This window comes from Canis lupus, chromosome 5, assembly GCF_011100685.1.
Source record: "Canis lupus familiaris isolate Mischka breed German Shepherd chromosome 5, alternate assembly UU_Cfam_GSD_1.0, whole genome shotgun sequence".
In the NCBI taxonomy this organism is placed as follows: Eukaryota; Metazoa; Chordata; class Mammalia; order Carnivora; family Canidae; genus Canis; species Canis lupus.
This window is the reverse complement of record NC_049226.1, coordinates 46431510-46456320: the sequence shown is the minus strand read 5'-3', so window position 1 is coordinate 46456320 and position 24811 is coordinate 46431510. Positions and strand designations below refer to the sequence as shown.

The 24811-nt window shown below is 40.8% G+C and overlaps 1 protein-coding gene, 1 long non-coding RNA gene and 1 pseudogene across 7 annotated transcripts in view; 2 read left to right on the top strand and 1 right to left on the bottom strand.

Moving 5' to 3' along the window:
• Positions 1-24811, top strand: part of ROR1 (receptor tyrosine kinase like orphan receptor 1) — a 475328-nt gene that overhangs the window by 373079 nt on the left and 77438 nt on the right. The gene's annotated exons all lie outside the window — the stretch shown is intronic.
• Positions 6987-12619, bottom strand: LOC111095930. Its single transcript, XR_005359671.1, has 3 exons — positions 12291-12619; positions 9905-10079; positions 6987-7123 (listed from the first exon to the last, which is right to left on the bottom strand). It is a non-coding gene; the product is annotated as an uncharacterized LOC111095930 (long non-coding RNA).
• LOC119872077 lies at positions 22431-22510 on the top strand (annotated as a pseudogene).

Genomic DNA, 24811 nt, shown 5'->3' with positions numbered 1-24811 from the left:
TTGTAGCTACCAGACAACATTCTTCTGAGCGCTTTCACACCCAGCATACCATACCTTTTCTTCCTGTACCTGGATAGCTGACACTAGCCCAGTTCCCGAGGGCAGAGAAGAGTGGAGCTCTATGTCTGGGAAGGGAGAAACTGACAGGCAAGTCCTCTGATCCTTGCCCAAGGGCCTGCTTTGTGAATAGTGGCATCAATGCTGCTTTGTTCCACCTTCAGTGGCTGGCCCATAGTTGAACCCAGAGAGGCTGGCTGTTCAGAGCAACTTTGGCCTACCAAGGACAGAGAGCGCCAACCAGAGTCAAGGGTTCACTCAGCACCCAAGATCTGGCACAGGAATTCTCCCCACTGGGGAACCAGTCTCAGGGAACATTGCCTTCCCCCCTGTGGCATTCTAATTCATTCCAAATTTCATAGAGGTAAATTGGAGGTTTGAAATGTGATATCATTGCTGAAAAGGGCAGAACCATCAGCATGGAATCAGTATATCCTTATTAAGTACAAGACCTAATAATTGCCTTGCTCATGCAAATGAATTGTCCTTCACTCATTCATCAGATATTAATTGAGTTCCTACTAAGTATGATGCTTAATTTTGGGGACATATGGATGAAAAAATGGCATCCCTGTCCTTATAATCTGGTGGACTGGTGAAGAAGTTGTCACCTGCTTTGACAAGCACCGTATAATATCCTGGAGACAGTGAGAGACACCTAGAGAAAAGGAAATAGAGCCTGCTGAAGGAGCTAATAATCATAATAGCTATAATTTGTCAGGCACTTATTCTGTGCTATTCACTGTGCTAAGCACTTAGCATAGATCACCTCATTTAATTCTTGAAGCACAACTAGAAAACTGATCATTCTGATTATTTTATTGGCTTCCTAACTCTCTAGGGAAGGCCATGCAAAGGACATGGCATCTCAGGGTCTTAAAAAAAGAATAGGGGTTTGCAAACTGCACACAGTGGGTGGATCATTCCATTCTATGCCATTCCAGGCATAGAAAACGAAATGGTCTCTTTGGAGACTTGCAGATTCCCTGGTATTTGTGGTGCAAAGGGAGCATATAGAGAGTATGCTGGATGAGGATGCTGATTGCAGTGAAGTGAGAATAAATGAGATAAGCTTTCAAATACAGATGACTCTTAGCAGAGCTGAGATGTAGAGGAAGCAGATTCAGTACTGTAGAACTTTAGGCAGAAGGACGGATGACCATGAAAATTCTGGCTTTTGAGATGGGAAGCCAACACATATAGGTAAAGGTAAGCTTGAGAAGGGGCAATGAGAGGGGAAAACTAAAAATGCAGAACAGAAAGAATGATTGGTGGAGACAGGTCTACAGCTTCTCCAAATTGGAGGAAAGATAAAGATAAAAAGAGACCTAAAGACTTAAGTAAGTTCATAAGAAAAGGTGTTGTAAGGGGGACCTACACAGGAAGAGGCAGAAGGAAAAGATATGATCTTGAGAGTTGTATCGCCTGTTGCCCCCTGTCTGTGAGATCAAAGACAAGTCTTCCAAGGAAAGTGAGAGATGATGGAGCATTTTAGGGCCTTGATGAAAGTTTGGAATCAGTGTTGAAGGCAATTGTGAGGTGCTCATGACGCCCCTTTGGGTCCTGAGGAAAGAATGTTCAAAGAGGGGAGAAGAGAGTGAAGGTGATGGCATGTGAGAAACAGTTGAATGTACTGGGAATGGTCGATATGAGTGGAGAAAAGATGATGAAGATAAGACTTTATTAGGTGACTTCAGGATCTACCTTCAGACTTCTCAACAAGGCAGTGGACTTAGTCCATGATGCTTCAAGGTGCTGCACCAGGTCCAACAAGTGGTCATTACTAGGAGGCCAGTTCTAGTCCCCAACATAAAAACATATAAGTAGTGCTACCCAACAGTGGGACAATCTGCCTTGCAAAGGGTTTCAGTCATCTGTCAAGGATGCTATGCTGGCAACTTGATAAGCCGAATCAGATGGTTTATTAGAGCCTTTTAATACTAAGATCTTATGGTTGCATAACACAGGGAGCAGCAAAGTAGGGGGAGACTGGTCTCAGCATTCTTGTAGGTAGCCCTGCTTTTTGATTATTTGATATCAAATCAAGGTAGTCCTTGATTTTGATTATAATGTTCAGTCAGGTTTATGCAGTTCAATAACTGTAGGAACAACTTTGGAATTTTTATTAATTGCAGGAGGAGTTTTGTGAAGAAGCCATGTTCTAGTCTATGGACTATATATACATGATATTATCTAATTAGCACACATGATGTGTCTATAAAACCTATATTCACAAAAAAAAAAAAAAACAAAACCAACCTATATTCACTAGGAAAGGGCTTCTTTCTCTTTTTATGCCCATCCCATTTCATTACAGACCTGAAGAAGACCCTTAGCTGGGTGACTAAAGAAGACCTTTGGTTCTTCTCTACTTTGGAGTCCTCCTTTTAGAAGACATTTTGTTCATATTCCATTCAAGTCACCTTCTTTTCATTTGCCTCCTGCATTGGGATGGGCTGCTTTCTTTTTTGGAATCCATTAGTCTGACTCAGTGGTTTTCAGGAGGGATGATTCTGACCCTCAGAGGACATTTGACAATGTCTAGAGACAGTTTTGATGTCATGACTAGAGCGGGGGGCTACTGGCATCTGGTGAGTAGAGGGCAGGGATGCTGCTCAACCACTATAGTGCTCAGGACAGCCTCCACAACAAAGAATTATCCAGCTCCAAATGTCAATAATGATGAGGTTGAGAAATCCTTTTTTTTTTTCTTTTAAGATTTTACTTACTTATTCATGAGAGACACAGAGAGAAAGAGGCAGAGATGTAGGCAGAGGGAGAAGTAGGCTCCCCACGGGGACTCGATCCCAGGACTCCAAGATCATGACCTGAGCCGAAGGCAGATGCTCACCCATTGAGCCACCCAGACATCCCTCTTGGTCTATTTTTAAGTCTTTCTTCTAAATCAGCTACTATCAACACATTCTGTAAAACCCTAGATGGCTACTTTGATTGTCTAATTTGAGAGTTCTTGCATGCCTGAGTGTTCTACACTTTTTGCCCATCCCTTGGTTCATGCTGTAGCAATAAGCAGGACATTTTTGACTCCCTTTGGCAGGAAGAGTCACTTCTTGGTTGGGGTCTAAATATAACCAGATCTCTCCCAAGATAAAGGCAGGGATGCCATGGCTTTCAGAGTCACAGCATCAGATATCTCCTATCTGCAGCAGCTCTAGGCCAAGGGTGTGGATGAAGGACAAGATACAAATACAACTATGTGATGCCATTTGTTTGATTTTGAGTAAGCTCATACGATATTTAAAGACTGGGTATTAGAGCTCCACCATGAAGGTCCCCTGCAGCCTTTTCAAGCAAGGACAAAACCAAGACAGTGGTACTAATGCAAATGTGACTTCAGCACAAATGAACACTGAGAAAATAGTGCCTGACTAGGTTATACCTACCTAATCTTCTGACCCTCTGAAAGATCCCATGGAACTCATGTATATGTCCTTGTACCTCTGATCCCAAATCAGGCTGAAGTTTTTAGGGAATTAGATCATAAATTAGCCCTTGCTAGTTTCCAGATCTTCTACCCCCTAAAGAATCCTAAGACAGCATCCCTTCATGTCCCATTATGAGTAGCCTGTCCCAATAGAAATAGCCCAGGGATGAGATTTCCCTTTTCATCTCTTACCCTTTATAGGCTAAGTGGCCTCAGGAAAATCAGTCAAACTCCTAGAACGTAGGTTTCCTCATCTCTGAAATGAAAACATCTACCTTCCCATTTCTAGAAATCTACTCAAAGTACTCTTTTTTTTTTTTTTTTAAGATTTTATTTATTCATGAGAGACACAGAGAGAGAGGCAGACACAGGCAGAGGGGGAAGCAGGCTCCCCGTGGGGAGCCCAATGTGGGACTTGATCCTGGGATCAAGACAGGATCACACCCTGAGCCAAAGGCAGGTAGATGCTCAACTACTGAGCCACTCAGGCGTCCCTGAAGAAAATACTGTAAAAAAATTCAAACAAAACTTTATGTACAAAGTTATTTACTGCTTCATTATTTAACATTAGACATCATTATAAAACACTAATTATGACATCCACAGAATGAAATGATATGTGCCCATCAAAAAATATTGTTCATGAAGAGTTTTATTGACTAAGAAAATGATTGTGTTCTAACATCAAGAATAAGAAGCAAGACACAACAGACACACACACACACCCCTATATCCATATAATATTATCTCAACTATGTGAAATATCTGTAGGAAAAAAAGTCTGAAAGGAAACCAAACTATTACCAAAAGTTTATGCTTAGTTTTGAGTTGGTACATATTTAACATTTTAAATAAAATAATTTAACACTGGGATATACAATATATTTTTTCTCTTTAAAAGTGTGTAACACTGAAGTTTGAGAAACATTGATTTAGAGCTCTAGACAGAACTGGGGCTGGAGATGAAAATTTTGGAGTCATAGGTATTTCAGTAGAGGCCAATTACTGGATAAGATCATCTAGGACAAGCCTGTAGCATGAGGAGACAAGAGTCCGGGACTGAATCCTAGGGAACCACAACACATATAGAATAAATGAGGAAGCTGAGTCAGGGAAGGGACTAAGTGTTTGGCAGCAATCAGTGTGAGACAGTTATCTAGATGGATTAGAACAGTAATATTGAGAAGAGAGAGGGGTTGAGAAAACTGAAAAGAATCTAAGAGCCACAAGTTGGATATAAAAGATAAGGGTCTTGGAAAAAGCAAAGATTACTTGGAGATATCTTAGCTTGGAAGATGGAAGGATGCTGATATCAAAGGCAGAGATGAGATAATTTGAGAGGAAAGCATAGATGGTGGGAGAGGAGAAAGGAAAAGTTAAACTTAGTTTCGTATGGATTGTGTTTGAGATTTCCTTTGAAGAGAGAGCTTCTAGCTGCAGGAGCTTGGGCATCTGCCAGAGCACACAAGCCAGGATCACACTTCCTGGGCAGCTCTCAATCAACCAGTAACTAAGCTCAGAAGGAGTAATAGAGCTGAGCTTCTCTGTCCCATGTTGCCTCCTCTGATAGGCAGTCATTGACCTGAGGCTCCCCTCTGGGCTGGCCCAGACTTTCAGAGCAGCACTTGGATCTGATGCTTCTCCTTCCCAATCCTTCTTCCTTCCCCTTCTCTGATCTCAGATGGCAGTCTGAAACCTCTCCTTGCCTGCTTCAGTCTTGCCCCTCTTTTCATCCACAAAAGCTACTGACAATAAACCTCTTGTCCTTTTAACTCCTATCTTAGCATCTGCTTCCCGAGGGCTGGAACTAATATAGGTGATGGTTGCATATCCAAATGGAATTATGTGGGAATTATGTATGGGTCTTGAAGACAGTCAGGATTGAGAGAGAACTGAATCACAAGGGCCTCCCTAACAGCATAATCATAGGGAAAAAGGGAGGAACAAGGTTTGAACCTTAAGTGACACGCATAACTGTGAGGGGTACAGGTGAAAGAGAGGAAAAATATCATGGACAGATAGGAAAACCAGGAAAGCACAAGATCAAAGAAACCATGGAGGAGGAAGAAGAGAATTTCTTAGGAGCAGGTAAGATGTCTGAGGAAAATCTGAGTGGAGCCTAAGATCTTGCATTTAAAGAGTGAAATGGTGGCTGGGCATCAGGAGATCATTTCAGAGAAAGTATGGCAAAAGGTGCCAAATTTCCAGTAATCAAGAAGCAACACAGTGGGAAATTGCTGGAGGGAATGATGTAGATCATGTTTAAAATGTTTTACCAGGATTAGAAAGAGGGAAATTGGGATAATGAGAAGTAAGACTGTGTGTGTGTGTGTGTGTGTGTGTGTGTGTGTGAGAGAGAGAGAGAGAGAGAGAGAGAATATCTGGAAGCGGTCTTTGAAGATGTTAAAGAGAAAAAAAATGACCGTTGTGGGATTAAAATCCTGGAGGCAGTGGGAAGAAAAAAGCTGCAGAGGCCAGGTAGAGGGGTTAGATTTCAATAGTAAGGGGAAAAATCTCTTCTCTGGAACTTGGAGGGAAGAAAGAGAACATGGCTGGAATGACAGAGATGGATGAGAATAAGGGGTGAGGATGAGGAATTGCATACACAGTATATCTTACAATTATAACAATGACAAAGACAACCTCTGAGATTAATGGAATGAGTTGGGAAAAATGTTTAAAGAGAGAAGAAGGCCAGAAATCGCTGGTGCGCACGCTATGTTGTCCCTTAAGAAATGTAATGGGGTGAAAGAACTTCTTGCCTTAAATGCATGAAGTTGGATCTCCCTAAAGGCACTAGTCCCAGAGGACTGTGACTAACTGGCAAGAAAGGACAGGTAAGTACTGATATTACTCTTACAGAGTTTCCCCAGCTCAGATATAATCTGAGTGTTCAGAGATATGGACTGGCATTATGCAGTCTACTATTATAATGATCAATACTCATAGAAAAGGAACTAGTGCATAGCTACCCATTTGCTTTGTTTGGGTGGCACTATACTTTATTTATCATATAATCATGTGACATATGATTATATGATATGATTATATCATATAATCATATCATAACAGATTATAATCATTATATTTATGAATATTTATATATTTATATTTATGATATATTTATCATATAATCATAACATAACATTATAATCATATAATCATCATATATATTATGATATATGATATGATATAACATAACATATTATAATCATATAATCATAACAATGAATAATAAAGATGATAAGAATGACCAAGAATCACCATGCTCTATAGCAGAGCTGATATGATCAGAAAAGAAATGTTGGTGCTCTTGAGCAAAAGCTCCATATAACCAGAGTCTTTGCACAGGATTTGCACAGTGTTTAGGCTTAATAGCTCCATCCTGGCCTCTCAGGTCTTACAGCTATAAGGGAAAACTTTATTTTTTTAAATTATTTATTTATTCATGAGAGACACACAGAGAAGCAGAGACAGAGGCAGAGGGAGAAGCAGGTTCCATGCAGGGTGCCCGATGTGGGTCTCAATCTCGGGATTGTGGGATCATGCCCTGAGCCAAAGGCAGATGCTCAACCGCTGAGCCACCTAGGCGTCCCAAGGAAAACTGTAGTATTGACATTCCTACAGGAAAAAAAAAATCCCTATTACTGAGCAGGAAAGTGCCTAGCTCCCAAGTATTTTTCCTATTGGAATAACTGTTTCAATAACTGAGAATTATTTTTTTAATAACTAAGAATAATATCAGAATATATTCAGTAATAATATCTACAAACTGGTGATATCTTAGGTGTATGACTTAGGAACATGACTGTACCTTCTTTTAATAACTGAGAATAATATCAGAATATATTCAGTAATAATATCTGCGATATTATTGGTGATATCTTAGGTACATGACTTAGGAACATGACTGTACATTAGAGCAAAGCAGAGCCCAGCACAGTAGCCTGAAATCACCAGAAAGGCAGGATCCATGGCAACTCTCATTGGTATTGGCCAGATGTGGCTCTAGGAGTCATTTCACGGAAGGGCCCTTCCATTGATCTTGTGACGAGAAAACCACTGGGAAGCAAAGAAATGAGCCAGGCATGTCAGTTTCTCCAATGCGACTAGTGATATGTCTGCAAGTGTGACATGCTTGCTAATTACCCCCAGAGTCCTCAACAAGACAAAGTGCTTTATTCTCCTACTTTGAAGCACCACTTGGAAACCTCTTGATAAGGTCTAATAATAGGCCAGCTTTTGCCTCATAGTGGGTTATACAGGTGCTGCCTGTTGGCTTCCAAGCCCGTTTTATTCCAGGGCTGGCAAAGCTTGCAGGAATGTCATGTGAAGAGATTTATAATAATTTCTGATTCCACCCAGCTCCAAATCACTATATGAATAATCTTTCTCATAGCATACTGGTAATTCTATGAGCAGTCTTGGCCAAGAACAACGGAATGAGCAAGCTCGAGGAAATATTTTTTTTTCCTTTTTAAGAAATCATTATGCTGATGTTTTACAAACCTCATAAAAATTAAGGGTTCGTTTGAATTTGGGAGAAAGACTCATTTTATCAAAACTCATTTGCCAAAAATATTTAAATGAGCACATGCTGGAGGTAAGAACACCAAAAACAGTGTCAGTTATACATTCTCCACCTTCCAGACTCTCCAGAGCCCTTAAAATGCAGCATTTTTCTACAGGTGTTAATGGGATCCTGCAAAGAGGTAGGCGGTTTCAGGTAGGGTTGTGACAGAGTGGCTTGTGGGGTGGGTGCTGTGGAACCCTCTGAGGGCTCCTGACCACAGTCCCATTCAGAGACAACAATGGCACTCGTTGTTATAAGCAAGCGTCAGTCACGAAAGAGCTGCCATTACGGAGTAGAGCCCGGTTTCCATATTCCCAACATGACCAGAGGTTTCATTCCCCGAGAATGTGTTTATTCAGCCTAGTAAAAACATTAAAAAGGGGAATAAATCTCTGCCGACCCCAAAATGCTTTTCACCGCAGCTGTAAACCATAAAACATTTAGAAAGGTAAGCAGGACTAAAGATAATATGGTCCCCCCAAGCAGCATGGACCTAGAGGTGGCCCTTGCAAAGACAGCTGCAGTGCACAGAGCTTCCCTGCAAAATCATTAAGAGAGGGACAGGTTCTATAAGGTGTTAAATTATTAGTAGTAGGGGTTTTTTTTGCAGTGGGGGGGGGGGGCAATAATAAAAACCATGTGCTCAGCAGCCTGCTTGGCCATATAAAATAGAGAGGCCTGTGACTTTAAGTGTTGTAAAAGGGGTTAATTGTCGATTTCTGAATGTGGCAAGTTTATTGATCTTGTTAACAGCAGTGGAGCATGTGCCATTGGTTACCATGGCGGGAAAGAAAAACAGCCTTCTATCCTGTTATTCCATGGACACCCTCGCTGGTCTTAGAGCCCAAGTTAAGGAACATATGGATAAATGCATCATTAAAATTGCTTCTTACCACTTGTCCAAATTTGTAACCATCCTTAGGGTTCTAGTTCCTTCTTAAGCTACATTTTACTACATTATACTTACCTTTCACACAAATGTATTATTTATCTGTATGACAACCCTACATAGTTGGTAGGGATTATATAGCCATTTTACAGATAAGGCAACTGAGGTTCAGGGAGGTTAGGATCCAAACCTAGGTCCTTCTATTCCTAGTCTGGTGTTTTTCTACTAGTTATTCAAACAATTTGTTCATCAGTTAACTCGGTAGGTATTTCTCAACCACACACAAAGAGCCAGGCAGTGGTCTGGTTGCTGGAGATACAGCAATGGACAAAAGTGACAGCATCTCTGCCATTGCAAGGTCTGTGTTTTATTTTTTTTTAATATTTTATTTATTTATTCATGAGAGACACAGAGAGAGGCAGAGACACAGGCAGAGAGAGAGGCAGGCTCCATGCAGGGAGCCTAATGTGGGACTCAATCCTGGGACTCTAGGACCACGCCCTGAGCCAAAGGCAGGCAGTAAATGGCTGAGCCATCCAGGGATCCCAGGGTCTGTGTTTTAGAGGGCATTATCCTAGCTTTCAAAACCCACTCTCTCTTCCAAACTATCTTCACATGCATAGTCTGCATCTGCAGTTTTGTATTTTGTTTTGCTGTTGAGTGTTGTCCTGTTGTTATTTCATGCAGGTGTTTTCCCTTTAGCTCCCCTGATTAGACAGAAAGCCACATGAAGGCAGGGCTGCTTTCTAATGCTCCCCTTTTTCACTCTTCATGCAGCACAATGCATTAGGTAAAGTGCATTGGGCTTTTTCTCTGCTGCAGAAACTCCTTATTACTTGATCTTAAGATCATCAAGGGCCTTATTCAGGTCTTGACTCTTGCAGCTTCAATTATTGAGCACTTTGCTAAATGTTCATTGTCTCAGTAATGCTAATACAACCTGACTAGAAGTCCCATTTTACAGTTGAGGAAGATGTGGCTTCTGGTGGCTAAGAAGCTTGCTTAAGTCCTCATAGTAAGAAGCAGAGCTCCGATTCTGACGTGGTCTGACTCAAAAGTCCCAATATCTTTCCACCAGGTACTTGGGCCTGAGTAGTGACTGAATCTTTGCTACCCTGAAACACATAGAGAACATCAAAAGCCCCTGTTACATTATATGCAGGATAAATAGGGTGAATTTAATAACTTGGGTGACTTTAAGTCTACGGCCATTCTACCAATGATTTATCTAATCATTTACACCTTCATTGCAAAGATCATTTTTTAAAAGATTTTATTTATTTTATTCATTAGAGACCCAGAGGCAGAGACAAGGCAGAGGGAGAAGCAGGCTCCCCGCAAGGAGCCTGATGTGGGACTCGATCCCAGACCCGGGGATAATGCCCTGAGCCAAAGGCAGACGCTCAACCGCTGAGTCACCCAGGCATCCTGCAAAGATCGTTGTATATCTTAGTTTCCTGCCCCATCCTTCATTATGTGATCGTTTAAGAATGGCACGTGTCTTAGTTCAAATGCTATCCCAGAAAGTTATATAGTGGGTGACTTAAGCAACAGAAGTTTATTTCTCACAGTCCAAAGGCTGGAAGTCCAAGATCAGGGTGCCAGTATGGTCAGGCTCTTGGTGAGGGCGCTCTTCCTGGTTATATCTTTAGATAGCCTTTCTGGTATGTGCCTTTTTGTCTCTTCTTTATATAAGGGCACTAATCTCATCAGGAGGGTCCCAACTCATGACCTAATCTAACCTTAATTACCTACCAAAAGCACCACCTTTTAATCCTAACCTGGTGGTTAGGGTTTCAACATATGAATTTTGGGTGGACCCAAGCATGCAGTCCATAACAGCATTTTTTTCCCCCAATACAGCAAGTTGCAAAGGATCCCTACATTCTTGGGAAAAGTGACAAATCAGAGATTGGGTAGAGTCAAGGAGGGCAATGGTAGGCTCACACGAGCTTGTGATAACCGGCTTATTAAAAATATTAGTATTCACACAGTGCATTGGCGTCTGAACCACCATACACAGTACATTAGCAGTTGGTATATATTCTGAGAAAAGGTGGCAGGCCAGAGCCAGAGCATGGGTCAACTGCTGAAAAACAGAACCCAGCTGGAGCCACTGGGGTCCAGGAAACTAGGTAGAGACTGAGCTTTTTCAGTTTGGATGGCATAGTTTCCACTTAAAGTAATGTCATCTAATCTTCATTTACTTTCTTCCATCTACACAGAAATGTATTTATTATTGTCCTGTGATAAGTGGTAATGGTGATATAAAGCAGCACTTCCTGAAACTGCAGGCAGTTTCAAGGTCTGGATGTAAAGTTACAGAAATATAGTAAGGAGAACCCTGTAGCATGACAGAGTTTATTAAAATGAAGGAGGGAAGAAAGGAAGAGAGAGGGGGAAGGAGGGAGGAAGAAAAGGAGGAAGGAAGAAAGGAATCCTAATCTTTTTGCAACCTTTATCAATCAGTCTGTCAACAAGTAACTGATAATTTCTGAACGTGAAGAGTTGGCTAACAAATGAGTTACATGTGTAATGAGATTTTGTTTGGTTCCTGCATGTGGATAATGACTCCACTGGTGAGTCGAGTCAGAGAATGGCAAGCTGGTAGACTGGGTCTCCCGTGAATGGTTGTGATTATTTAAAGGAAGACTTCTGCTTTCAGTGGGGCTTGCTGGAAGAGCGATACCTTGCCAAAGCTGCATTTTTGCCAGTTATGGTTTTGAAATAACATGATTTAAAATTTCTAGGCCAACCTCAAAATCTACAGTCTTTTTCATATAGGCACAAGTCAATTCCATCTCCTTAATCAAAAGAACGTGCCAGCAATTATTACTTCCCAATATCATTGAGCACGCAGCAATGTAAGGAATGATCCAGAAAGAAGTGATCTATTAGTATTACACCTTCTCATAAAAGGATCATGGGCACATATGTTTTGTATGTCCAGAGCATCTTTTCTTTCTTTGGAGGATATATTTCTCTCCTTGCCATCTGTAATGATTCTTATAGTAGTGCCGATCAGAATGCTTCACTCTCAGACCACAGAGACCTAGGTAAGGAAGAGTAGTGACACAAGCCAAGCCAATCCTAATATTTCCACAAAATTTTTCTAATATGGAGCTGACAAAAGAGCTTTCTTGTATTTCTAGATATGTAACTGCTATATAAATCTGGAACTGCCTATGGCCATAAAACCAAAAAGCAGAAATGAGAGAAAGATAGGATTATCTGATTCTTTGGATCCAGTCTTCCCTGAGCCAGCTCTACCCCCACTTTTCCCAGGCAATGGCTTGTGAACCAATAAATATTTCTTTATTGCTTACGGTAGATCAAGTTGAGTTTCTGTTATCCAGGAATCCTGAGTGATACAAATGAGCAGAAGATCAGGCCCAGAGAAATGTGATCCTGATAATTAGTTACCTCATAATTAGGAAAAGCATTCAGGCAAGGTTTACATTAAATAAAATAAGGAAAATGCATATGCAAAAGATAGTACGCTTTCAGACATCAAGAGCTAGTTTGAAATCTTTGAAAAGAAATACAGACTGCAGAAAATAAAATCTTATGGGAAAACCAATCTCTACAACGTTTTCTGCAGAAGTGAAAGAGCAGAGCTTAAAAATGATATCTGCTTTAAAAAAAATGATGTCTGCTTTGTTCTGGACACGAGAGTTCTAGAATTTGTTTCACTATGTTTTGGAATACATTTTCATTGTGACTTAAGACTATCACTGGTATTTTCAGGAAAATCACTCCAAAAGTGATTAAAATGATTGTACTAAAAATTATGGTACATTTAATCTTTGATAAACTATATTATTTCCCAAGTTAGTGGTTACATCTTAGCCAGCCTCGATAATATTAGTGAAATAATCAAACCAGCAGGTTTGGTAATGTCAGTATGGATAGCCTCTATTGAGGGTCATGGACTGGAGAATAAACAGGCTGGAATGTACACATCAAACTCGTTTTTCATCTTTTTTTAAAATATTTTATTTACTTATTCATGAGAGACACAGAGAGAGAGAGAGAGGCAGAGACATAGGCAGAGGGAAAAACTGGCTCCATACAGGGAGCCCGGTGTGGGACTTAATCCCGTGACTCCAGGATCATGCCCTGAGCCGAAGGCAGATGCCCAACCACTGAGCCACCCAGACATCCCTCATTTTTCATCTTCTTTGAAAGTGTCAACAATGGCTAGGGTACATTTCTATGTCGATATCTACACTTTCCATAAATGAGGAAAGAATATGTGAAAATCTGGCCACAACTTATAATTTTTGAAGACAGGATGATATCTGATATTCCCAGCGGAACAAGGGAAATGTAACATGTCTTCTGCACACTGAGGAGAAAATGTCTGTTGTGTTCTCACTGTCAGATCAATTGCATTTATCCTAAGTTGAGGGATGTCTCATAGCTCATTCAGGGAACACCCACAGTGGGTCATGACAGGCCTCTAGGGAGAAACATAGTCATGTTCCTAAGGATCTATTAAAAAGCAGAGAATCTCAGAAGTCACATTTGGATGAACTTTAGTTGATTCATTGAAACATTAATTATGTCAGAAATCTCATGAACACTAAGCTGCCTTAGTAAGAGCTCTTTGATGCTCTGTTTAGTCAGTACATAAGTACCTCAAATTGTTGTTGAATGTACATAGAGTAACAATTAACAATGAGCAAATAAACAAGTCGGGATATGATATCATCAGAGTGCCAGGAAATGACCCAAAAGCTCGATGTTCTAGCATTAAGTGTTTTCTGAGAGGAAATCAGCTTCTACCCCACGTGGCCATTGTTATGGGTGAGAATCTGGATTTTGTTTGCTCTTGATTACACAGAGGAAGAAAGAAAAAAAAATGCTGTCCTGGTGAGAAGCAAGCGCTGAGATGGTTTTCCTCAGTAAAAATCAATGTGAAGTCTTACTCCCAGCCTAGAAGAGGGTGAGGAAGTAGGGGAAAGGATGTTTAGCCCATCAATATCAGTAAAGTGCCCCTCTTTTTCCCTGACGGATACCCTTTTTCTGGTTTTACAGCTTAGAGAGCTCAGTTCTAGCCAAGGGCTCTAGTGTTACTGCCCACACTTATGAATGGACCTATTGTAATAATGGCCATTTGTCTATATTAATTAAGTAATCTTTAAAGCAGCCCTAATAATTTGATACATTTGTCACCATCCCTGTTTGAGACTCAGAAAAGTGAAACACTTTGCCAAAGATCCTATAGATGGGTAGGAGCAGCTAGGATCTGAATACTCATCTGTCCTGGTCTGAAGCCGACATCTTAACCATTTAACCCTTTGCTGTGTGCTATCTACTCCCTCATATGCAAAGCTGCTATGCCTGACCCATGGATATATTTATTTTTTTAAGTTATTAAGGATGAGATTTCTCCATCCCCTAGCCTAGTGATGTAAGTGTGTGAAAGGTCTGTATGCTCTAGGATAACACAGATTGGGCCCAGCCACAGAACAAAACCGGTGATGTGTTTCTTTTACATTGACATTGACACACCTCATCAGCTGACCAGAGGCCACAATACTCAAGCTATTGACTATAGACTAGGATTATAAACTGTACTAGAGTTATAGACTCTTTTTAATTTATTAAAACTCATCATACTAATAATCATATTTCGTTGGTTGGGGTCACCTGTGGAGAGGAAGAACATGGCACACCTCCATCCCTTTATATCCTGGGATCCCAAAGATCATTCTCTCAGCCTACTGATGGCCAGTCTGGTTTTCCGTATCCCACAGTACATATCCCAGGGGCATGGAAATACTCTCATGTACCTCCCTCCCACACAGAATGCCTACCTGGTACTCTTCCTTTTGACCCCCAACCACTGACCACCATAATATTCTCTTCCCTCCTCCTCTCCCTTTCCCTGCTCTTCTCTCCCTCTCTCTCTTCCTCATTCCATTCCCAGAATAAGATTTAGCATCAAGGATGCTTTTCATCATCAAAGATGAGTTTCTTCAAGTTTGGAATCATTCACCCCCATATCCCAGCAGCAAGTAGTGTGTCTACTAGTTGGAGGGATGGGTCAGTGGGTAGATGCAGCCTTGGGCCATTTTGCTTTCAAGACTCATCAAAGTCATTGAGCTTAATAACCAAATAATCATTTTGATATGTTTTTCTCCTCCCTCACATTACTTAGTCATATAATTTTGAGTGTGATTCTATGGAGAATGGGGTAGTTGAACATGCTTTCTTTTTTTAAGATTTTATTTATTCATGAGAGACACAGAGAGAGAGAGAGGCAGAGACATGGGCAGAGGGAAAAGCAGGCTCCCTGAGGGGAGCCCAATGCAGGACTCGATCCCAGGACCCTGAGATCCTGACTTGAGCCAAAGGCAGATGCTCGACCACTGAGCAACCCAGGTGCCCCCTTGAACATGCTTTTAATGTTGAAATTTAATTCTCTCTTTCCTCCCTTCCATTCTTTCTCCCTCCATCCCTTCCTTCCTTCCTTCTTTCCAAATATCCTTTAGATGAGAAAAGAAAAAAAAAGAAAGAACTTCATTGAGACTTTAAATGGTCCATATCTGATTGAGTGACTCACAAGAGGTGAAATGCAGGTAGTTTCAAATGTCTTCTCAGAGTGACTCCATGTTATATAAGGCAAGAACACTGGGCTGGACATCAGGAGCCCTGGGTTTGGCCCTAGTCTTCACTTTCATATTTCAGAATTCTGGGCAAATCACTGATCTCTTTGTACCTAGTTTTGTCATCTATAAGTAGGGAAGTTTAGTCTAGTAAGTGATTTGAGGATTAGGAGCCCTCAAATATTCATGGAGGTGCCTTGGGATCTGTCCCAAGAGGGGTGTTTTGATAGAAATGGGGGAGATTGTATAGAACAGTCAGGACTAATCCCCCTGCCCCCACCCCAACTTCAACCAGAATTAATGTTCTTGTTAAACTGTTTTTAACTCTATCATTCTTTTGAGCTTCTGCTAAAAGATCTATTCCAAAAAAGGTAGAAAACTACTGGACCAGATTATCTTTAAGGTGCTTTTGGCATATCTGATTTCAATATATAAATCATCTGTTTATGATCTTCATTTACAGAAAGAATGGAAACTTTCTTTTTCTCATGTGCTTGTTGCTCTAAGAACAAATTTCTTATCACAAGAATAATCTCCCATTCATCCTGCTTCCTACCTGGCTCAATATAGCACAAAATGCACAAGCTAAATCCGCTATCCCCTTGTGAATATCTTCTATTTAAACACGTCTATCAATGGTGGGCTTAAGAAAGAAATATATGTTTTCACAGTTGCCACACAGGGCCAACTGTTGTGGTAAGGGTGACCACGTAGGACACCTTTGTGCTCTTGAGCTGTCCTCTGTTAGATGAGAAGTCATAAGCCATAATCAAAGCAAAGCCTGGGTTGCTCATTCACTTTGAAAGAGACATCCTTATGATCCTGCTAACATTTCCTGTGTTATATTAATAATGTGTTTTGGGAAGGTGTTATTTGGTTTGTTTTCTGGACAAGTTGGATGAGTCTCTCTCTGTTTTAGCCACAGCCCTTTGTAGGGTTTTTTTTTTCCTGCTGTCCCATGACAGACGACTTAATGGGTTGCTGAAAATATCCAGGCTGCTTCTGGCTCTAGAGGTAGCTCAGCTCAACAATGGAAGGCATTTAGCAGAGCCTCATGTTTTAGAGCAGGAAAGACTTGAGAGGGCATGTCATCTGGTATTTTTCAAGATGCTTTGTAATTTTTTCAGCAGCATACTTTTTCCCCCCTAAAACAAATCTGATGCAAAACCTCAATTTATGAAACAGATAAAAGGAGAGAGAGAGAGAGATGAGAATTTTACCAAATTGCACTCCCCCCTTGCTGTTCTCCCTCACACATGCTCAGCAACACCTGAGCATCACCGGGAGTGTTTTGAGTCCTAGAAGTGATTATAGTAACTTAATTGCATAGTCCTCCACTGAACCTGTCTTTTCTGTTAGTCAGGAAAATGAGACACTTTCCTCGGAGTTTTAATGACTTGCCTGAGACCCCACAGCTAGTGATGTCAGTACCAGATTGCAAGGTTTCTGATTCTAGTTTACTATCCCCCTTCCATCCATCCCCACCCCTACCTCTAATTTACCATGCCACCTCAGCTTTAACACTCGAAAAGAGGACAAAAAATTCTGTACCAGGCAGTGTGGTTGATATGTGTATACCTGTCTTTAATTCTCAGAGCAACTTCATAGGGAGGGCAACATTAGTATTATCTTCTTATAGATGGGGGATATGGACAAAGAGAGGTTAGGGAACTTGTCCAGTGAAATTCAGCCAGAAGTGGCTGAACTTGAATCGAAAGCTAGTTTTATCTGATTTCTTTTCTTTTTTTAAAGTTTTATCTGATTTCAAAAGCTGTTCCTGTTATACCCCAGGATAAACACTGCAAACTAATGTTTGTCCTGAATAAAGCCATGTCTTAACACGACAAGCTCAGGTAATAAAGCCTGACTCATATTTCATGAGATTCTTTGTAGCTTTTCTTAAATAACTACTGTAGACTGCCCTTCTGCAAAGTTTCTGTTATGAGCACCTTGGAGAATGTGTCCCCAAACCTCAGCCAACAACACCCGTTCTTTTAGGGACCATTCCCTGTCACTCCAACCACACCCCATCCAGAAACTAGGGCTTCTAGAGCCATGATTTAAAAAAAAAAAAAAGATTTTATTTATTTATTTATTCATGAAAGACACAGAAAGGCAGAGGGAGAAGCAGGCTTCCTGTGGGGAGCCTGATGCGGGGCTCAATCCCTGGACCCCGGGGTCATGACCTGAGCCAAAGGCAGATGCTCAACCACTGAGTCACCCAGATGCCTCTAGAGCCATGATTTTAGTGTTTGAATCATCAGGTCTTGAGTGGACCACAGTAGGAATGAGGACCAAGAGAGAATCAACATGTAAAATCAAGAGGCTTACTCGCTATATGGATTGAACAATGAAAAGAAAATGAAAGATAGAAATGGAGAGGCATCCAGTGAGGCATCCATCTTGGTTCTATGTCTGTCCTTCAGTTCAGTGAGACACTCTTCTAACTACATAATATCGTCCACCTTTCCTTTCTTAAGCTTTGGTTTCTGTTACTTGCAAACAAACCGGTCCTACTTAATATATCATCATATCCAGTGATCTGAAGTTTCTTCAGGTGAGTTCAGACTACCTTCCTGTTGTAGGCATGCTTATTGTTTGTACAAACTGTACAAGGCTACCATTATTAGAGGCCTCAGCAATGAGCTATTTTATTACTCTTTGTTTACACAGAAACAAGGAACTCTGTAAAGTCCCTTTTTACACAGGTACACTATCCAGAGAAAGCCAATCTCTTCTGGCCCTATTGACTTTATCTCCTAGACTTCTCCCCACTGGACAGAAAATCTCAAGTATATGTGTCTGAAATAAATTAAGCTGGAATGTAAATCTCAATTAAGTGGAATGAAGTGCTGTATATTTCACCAACAGATTAATTTGAGAAACAAAATCTAAGCTATCATAGTTTCCAAATGGAAATAGCCCAGATTTTCATCAATAATAGAATAAATTATGATATTATATAGTCCTAGCATATTGAATAGCAACCAAAAGTGAAATACTGCATAGAAACAAAAAGTATGGGCAGCCTGGGTGGCTCAGCGGTTTAGCGCCACCTTCAGCCCAGGGCCTGATCCTGGAGACTCGGATCGAGTCCCACATTAGGCTCCCTGCATGGAACCTGCTTCTCCCTCTGCCTGTGTCTCTGCCTCTCTCTCTCTCTCTCTCTCTCTCTCTTTCTCTCTCATGAATAAATAAATAGAATCTTCAAAAAAATAAAATAAATAAAAATAAAATAAAATCAACATTTTTAAAACTAGAGGGGATCTAGGAAAGAGTATCTAGTTCAATTGTCAGATGTTTTACAGAATAAGAAACCGGGCCAAAGAAGTGAAATGATATGCCATAAATTTTACAGCTTATAATTGAGCCAAGATTGGTGTTTAGATCTCTTAGCTATGTTAACAAAGATATTCCAAATAAACCTTTTAAAGAATAATATGCTAAAATCAATTCACTCTGAAGTGTACTTTTGTATTAAGAACAAAAGGTTTGTAAAATAAATAAATAATGTGAACAATACTATCAGTGTTGACATAGAGACAATATGATAGCATTTGTAAAGATAAAATCCGTCTGTGACACATTTCATGAAATAGCCATCTGGTTTAGTTTCTAAGAATTTTGGCAAAATTACACATTGCTAGAAATCGCATTCCCCAGCTAATATTTGAAATATTATTATATCATATTGATGATGATAATGTCAGAGGTGATGATAATGTCAATGATGACAGCAATACAATCTTACATGTGGGTAAGGCATTAGTTTTCTAATTTGTGAAATTAGTTTCCTAATCACTGCTATGACAAATTACCACAAACTTGATGGCTTAAACCAACACAGATTCATTATCTTAACAGTTTTGGAGGTCAGAAGTCCAAAATGGGTCTCACAGGGCTAACATCAGTGTTTCTTCTAGCGGCTCTAAGGGAGAATCCATTTCTTTGCCATTTCTAGCTTTCGGAGGCTGTCTGCCTTCCTTGGCTCATGTCCCCTTGGGTATTCAAGGCCAGCAATAGCCAGTTGAATCTTTTTTAGTACCGTATCACACTTAAACTGACTTTTCTACCTCCTTCCAAATTTAAAGAATGTTTGTGATTATATTGGGCCCAGTTAATCCAGGATAATCTCTTTGTTTCAAGGTCAGTTGATTACTGACTTTTATTTTATTTTAAAGATTTTATTTATTTATTTATTTATTTGTTTGTTTATTTATTTATTTATTTGAGACAGAGAGAGAGGCAGAGATATAGGCAGAGGGAGAAGCAGGCTCCTTGCAGGAGTCCAATGCAGGACTCAATCCCAGGACCCACGAATCACGCCCTGAGCTGAAGGCAGATACTCAACCACTGAGCCACCTGGGCATCCCTGATTACTGATTTTAAATCCGTCTGCAACCTTAATTATCCCTTCAACATGTTCTGGGGACTGGGACATGAACATCTTTGAGGACCATTACTCTGTCTATAATAGGATTGTATTTATGCATTTTTCAAAATAGTGTTCCGTATGTATATATATTTCATATCTGAAAGCAGTGAAACACCTGGAACAAAGTCATTCTGTTCTGGGTATGATTCTCATTTTGCCAAGGGGAAAAAAAAAAAAAAAAAACAGAGAAGTGACATAAATTGTCTACATTTCTGCAGCTGGTTGAGGCAGAGTCAAGTCCTACAAACCGGATTTCCAAACCCACTGCCTGTGTCCTCCAAACCCACTCTTGGTTTCTCCAAGCTCCATAACCTATTGAGACCCAGCTGTGGTGGGCAGTTTGAAACACATGAGTTGTGGAGGACTGGCGTTGCTGCATGACTACCTGCTACGTGGATGGACACATTTTTGCAGAGAGCTGCATTCTCCATTAAATCTACACACAGTTGCTACTCATCTGTAAGGCTTAACATTTGCCTCCTTCTCTCCTATGTTTAACCCTTATCCTGGTTCATGTGCCTGTCACAAAGCAATATTTCTCTGGTTCTAAGAGAACTTCAGTCCTTTCAGATTTGTTCCAGGTACTTGGGGAGGGGGAGACCCAGGTCAGTGATGAAATTAAGTGACAGCCACAATTGACAGGACCTGAGGGCATGCTCTGTGGGTGAGAAGTCCAGACAGCTGTGGTCAGGGAGGAAGACCTCATCATAAGCATTTTGGCTTTTAGATATGCTGTGCCCCTCCACAGAAACAGGTCCCCCTGACCCCCCACCACCAGTTCATTGCCCTCAGTCATGGCATCCCCCCAAACAGCCTCTAAAATGGCCAAAGAAGGGGAAGCAGATGGTACAGCACAAACGGCACAGGTTCTGTGCTCTCCCAGGGATAAATAGAAAAGAGGTGTTCTTGACCCTTCTCTTGGCTTGAGATCTGCTCATGGAGGTTCCTCAGTCTCTTACAGAGACTCATGTGGCCCACTTCTCATGTTCCTCCATAGGCCAGAATTCCCAGCTGAGCTCTACCTAGGAGCAAACGGGGACTTCTGGCTCAACACACAAAAGCACAGCCCAGAACACTTAGCTTGGTGCAAGCCTGGCTTTGTCTGCCACTCTTTGTGTATCACTCTCCCGTTAGGTTTCCTCACAGTATTCACCCCTCCATGTTTATGAGGATAACAAAGCTAAGACTACAGCACCAGTCTTGTATAGCCTGGCTAGAGGTGATTGCTGTTCATGAATGTGCTCTGTGCCTCAGTCTGTCATCCCAGCTGTGTGTGGGGCAGAAGAAGCTTTGCAGTATTGTTACAGAGCTAAAGCAGACGCTTTCATACTTTAGGGTTTTGTCAGCCTGAAGTAATTTTCTCTTAGTAATAAATAAATCATTTCACCCATAACTCTGAGAAATAAATATTAGGGCTGTGAGTGAAATAAACTGTGGAAGAGAATTAATGTTATAAATAAAAATAATAGAATCTTGCATGTTTTACCATTTGTCAAGCTCTTTCACATATATTATCCACTTAATCAAGAAATGTTTACTGGTGGGATCCAGTGGTGAAGATAGGCCAGGAAGTGAGGTTTACACACTTCTGGAATTGTATGGTGGGATGGCTGAGGAGAGAACCTATAATCTTGCATATCAGAGTGTGCCTCCACCACCACGCTGTGTTCCATTCACAGTGTGTGTAATAACAAACAACTCTGAGGCAGGGAGGGTATACTACCTCCATCTCAAGGATGAGAAAACTGAAGGGCAGAGTGGTGAAGAGCCTTGCCAAAGCCCCACAGATTGACATGTTAGATCTGCCTTAAATCCCAGTGATCCTTGGTTTGTTGTCAAGGACAGTGTTTGGCCCATAGGAAGCACTCTATAATCATGAATAGCTTCTAAGTGCTCAGTCAGTGCCACCTGCTATTACAATTGTTAGTGTAGCATGAGAAGGATGGCAAAACTCATTTGAGCATCTGAACTAATCAGAGGCCACTGAAGGAACATTCTGCTCTGGAGCATTTGCATTCTAACTGAAAACTGTAAAAGCAAAAACAAAGTGTTTATATTTTCTAGCTGGTTGTGAAAAGAGAAATAATGATCGTAACAGATTAGTTACGATATTTTAAAGTTTGCATATTGGCAGATATTTTTTCCCGTGAAATAAATTTAATTAATACTTATTTGTAACCTTTCAAGTAACATACGCTCATTTTACTGAAATAAATACATTTGTGGGATTTTTGTTGCAAATGAATTTAAAAATTGGAAAAAACATTTTTTTAAGTTTTAAAAATGTTACAATTTGTGCTTAATAATTTTATGTTGCACTAAATTGAATCTTTTCATGTGGTGATTTTTTAAAATGTCTATCAATAATACCCCCAAATATTAATTTTGACACCTTGATTTATAGGTAATCGATTTTCATTGCTTCTCGGCCTTTTGGCTAAGATCAAGTGTAGTATAGGTAATTGATCTCTAATAATTTCATATTAGCTCACTTAATTTCAATAAATAAATGCTCCCAACATTCATTCTGTGTTTAAGTTATAAAATTAAGCTGGAAAAATAATAAAACCCTTGCTAGTATATGCCCTCAACTGGTCAAACCTGTACATATCTGAGTCATAACAAATCTGTTTTAAGGATATAATGAACACTAGTGATCCACCCTCTGTAAGAAAACATCTAACTCTGTGGAGTCCAGAGTTAGTCTTGATTCAAAATCCAGACATTCTGGAGCCTATAATTCATCCTAAGTAGGTGCCCTCTCTGTGCCTGGATCATGGAATAGATTGCTCCAGAAGATTGCCACATCTCAGGAGACAAGTCTTTTCAGGAGCCCTCGACGATTAGGCTAAGTTATTTGGGAAAACTAGACTCTGTATTTATTTTTACAAGCCAGATGCCTACACACAGCGAATTCTTTTACAAAAATATAAAAGGGGTTATGGAAAAAAAGAAAGGCTCAGGATCATAGATGAAACTATGAGAGTATCTTACAGTTATATGGATAGAAATTCTTTATCTTTACCTTCTACGATGGCTCTGAGAAAAAGTTTACTGCTCTGAATGCAATGCTCTCAATGTAAATTGAGTTTTTAACTTACACCTTTACAATAAAGACCTGAAAAGTGAGAGTTCAAAGGACTCTGTACCTGAGGGCATGGAGAGGGCAACTGCCACAGAGTAGAAAACAGGGAGCTCTGCTCACCACGATCCTGTCTCATTCGTAAGGATTCTTCAGGAGGCCTTAATTAGGCTGTCTTGACAAACACTAAGTAATGACCAGATGTGAACATGTGAAATTGATTAAGAGAGGGGACGTTAACTAATTACACTCAATAACCCATCACGTGCTGCTGGCATGGGGAAGAGGTGGAGGTGGTCATGGTACCAATTCCTGACCAAGATTGGCCATGAGACTTTCATGTGATCCACAAATATTTACTGAACACTTACTACAAGCCAGCTACTGTTTTAGGAGATAAGGATCTACAGTGAGAAAAATAGGGAGAGATTCTGATCTATCTCTTATAGAGCTTACGTTGTTGAGGGGAAACTCAGTGATGCCAGGAAGGAATGATTGCTTAAGAAGAAATAGAAAGCAGAACAAGAGGAAATGAAATGCTATGGTAGAGGGCTGCTACCTTACTCAGTTTAGTTAAGGGAGACCTTTCTGATACAGTGACCTTTGAGCAAAAGCTTGAATGAAGTGAGGGAGTCTATCTGAGAGACATGTGTTCCAGACAAAGGGGACAGTCAGTGTGAAAGCTTCTTGACAGAAGTGTGCTTGGCATAATCCAGAAATAGCAAAGAATCTTAGAAGCTGAGGACAGCTTTAAGATCAACTGTGAGGGACGCCTGGGTGGCTCAGCAGTTGAGTGTCTGCCTTTGGCTCAGGATGTGATCTCCAAGTCCCAGATCAAGTCCCACGTCGGGCTCTCTGCATGGAGCCTGCTTTTCCCTCTGCCTGTGCCTCTCTCTCTCCCTTTCATGAATAAATAAATAAAATCTTTAAAAAAAAAAAAAAAAGATCAACTGTGATCTCCTCTTTAACTCGCTGGAATCCTCTGTGTGCTTGATAGTTATTGGCCACCTGTTAAGAGCTGGTGCGCGTCAATAACCATAGCACCTCTGTGTTTGGGCAATGAGGAAGAGAAGGCCTTGCTCTCCAGAAGTACAGAGTAGGGCTAGGGAGGGGCCTGAGAAGGATGGGAGACTGAGGCATAAACAACTAACTACTACAAGTAGCAGAACCCTGCCCTCCACATTTCTCCTGTTTGTTTTAACAGCTCTACTATAGCAGCACGACAAGGAGTGTGAAAAGTGTAGAATCAGATCTGTTTGTTCAATTTTTACATTTCAGATGATTAAGTGAAATGTTAAATGGAACCAAATCTATATTCCTGTCAGTGTGAGGCAGAGAAGGAAAATAAACTCCAGCTCCTGGTGTAGACAGGGAAGAGTGAGGCAAGCAAACCTGGCTCCTCACCCCGTCTCTGTTCTTGTCACCAAGAGCAGGCCCTCGGAGGCCCCCAGAGCTTACATGGGACATGTCCAGAGAGGGAGGTCAGAGCAACCCCACGAACCCTAAATGCTCAAGGACCCATTGTTGGGTCCCATACCTGCACATTCATTTAGCTCTCTTTTATTACACATCCACTGTGAGACAGCACTGTGCTGATGTCGTAAGTGCTATGATGGGGGCATGAACAAAAGCCTCTGGTGTCCAGAGAGGGTCTCCCAAATGTCATTAAAAAAGCTTCCTAAAGAAGGCAACATGTATCTCAAAGCCAGGCAAGCA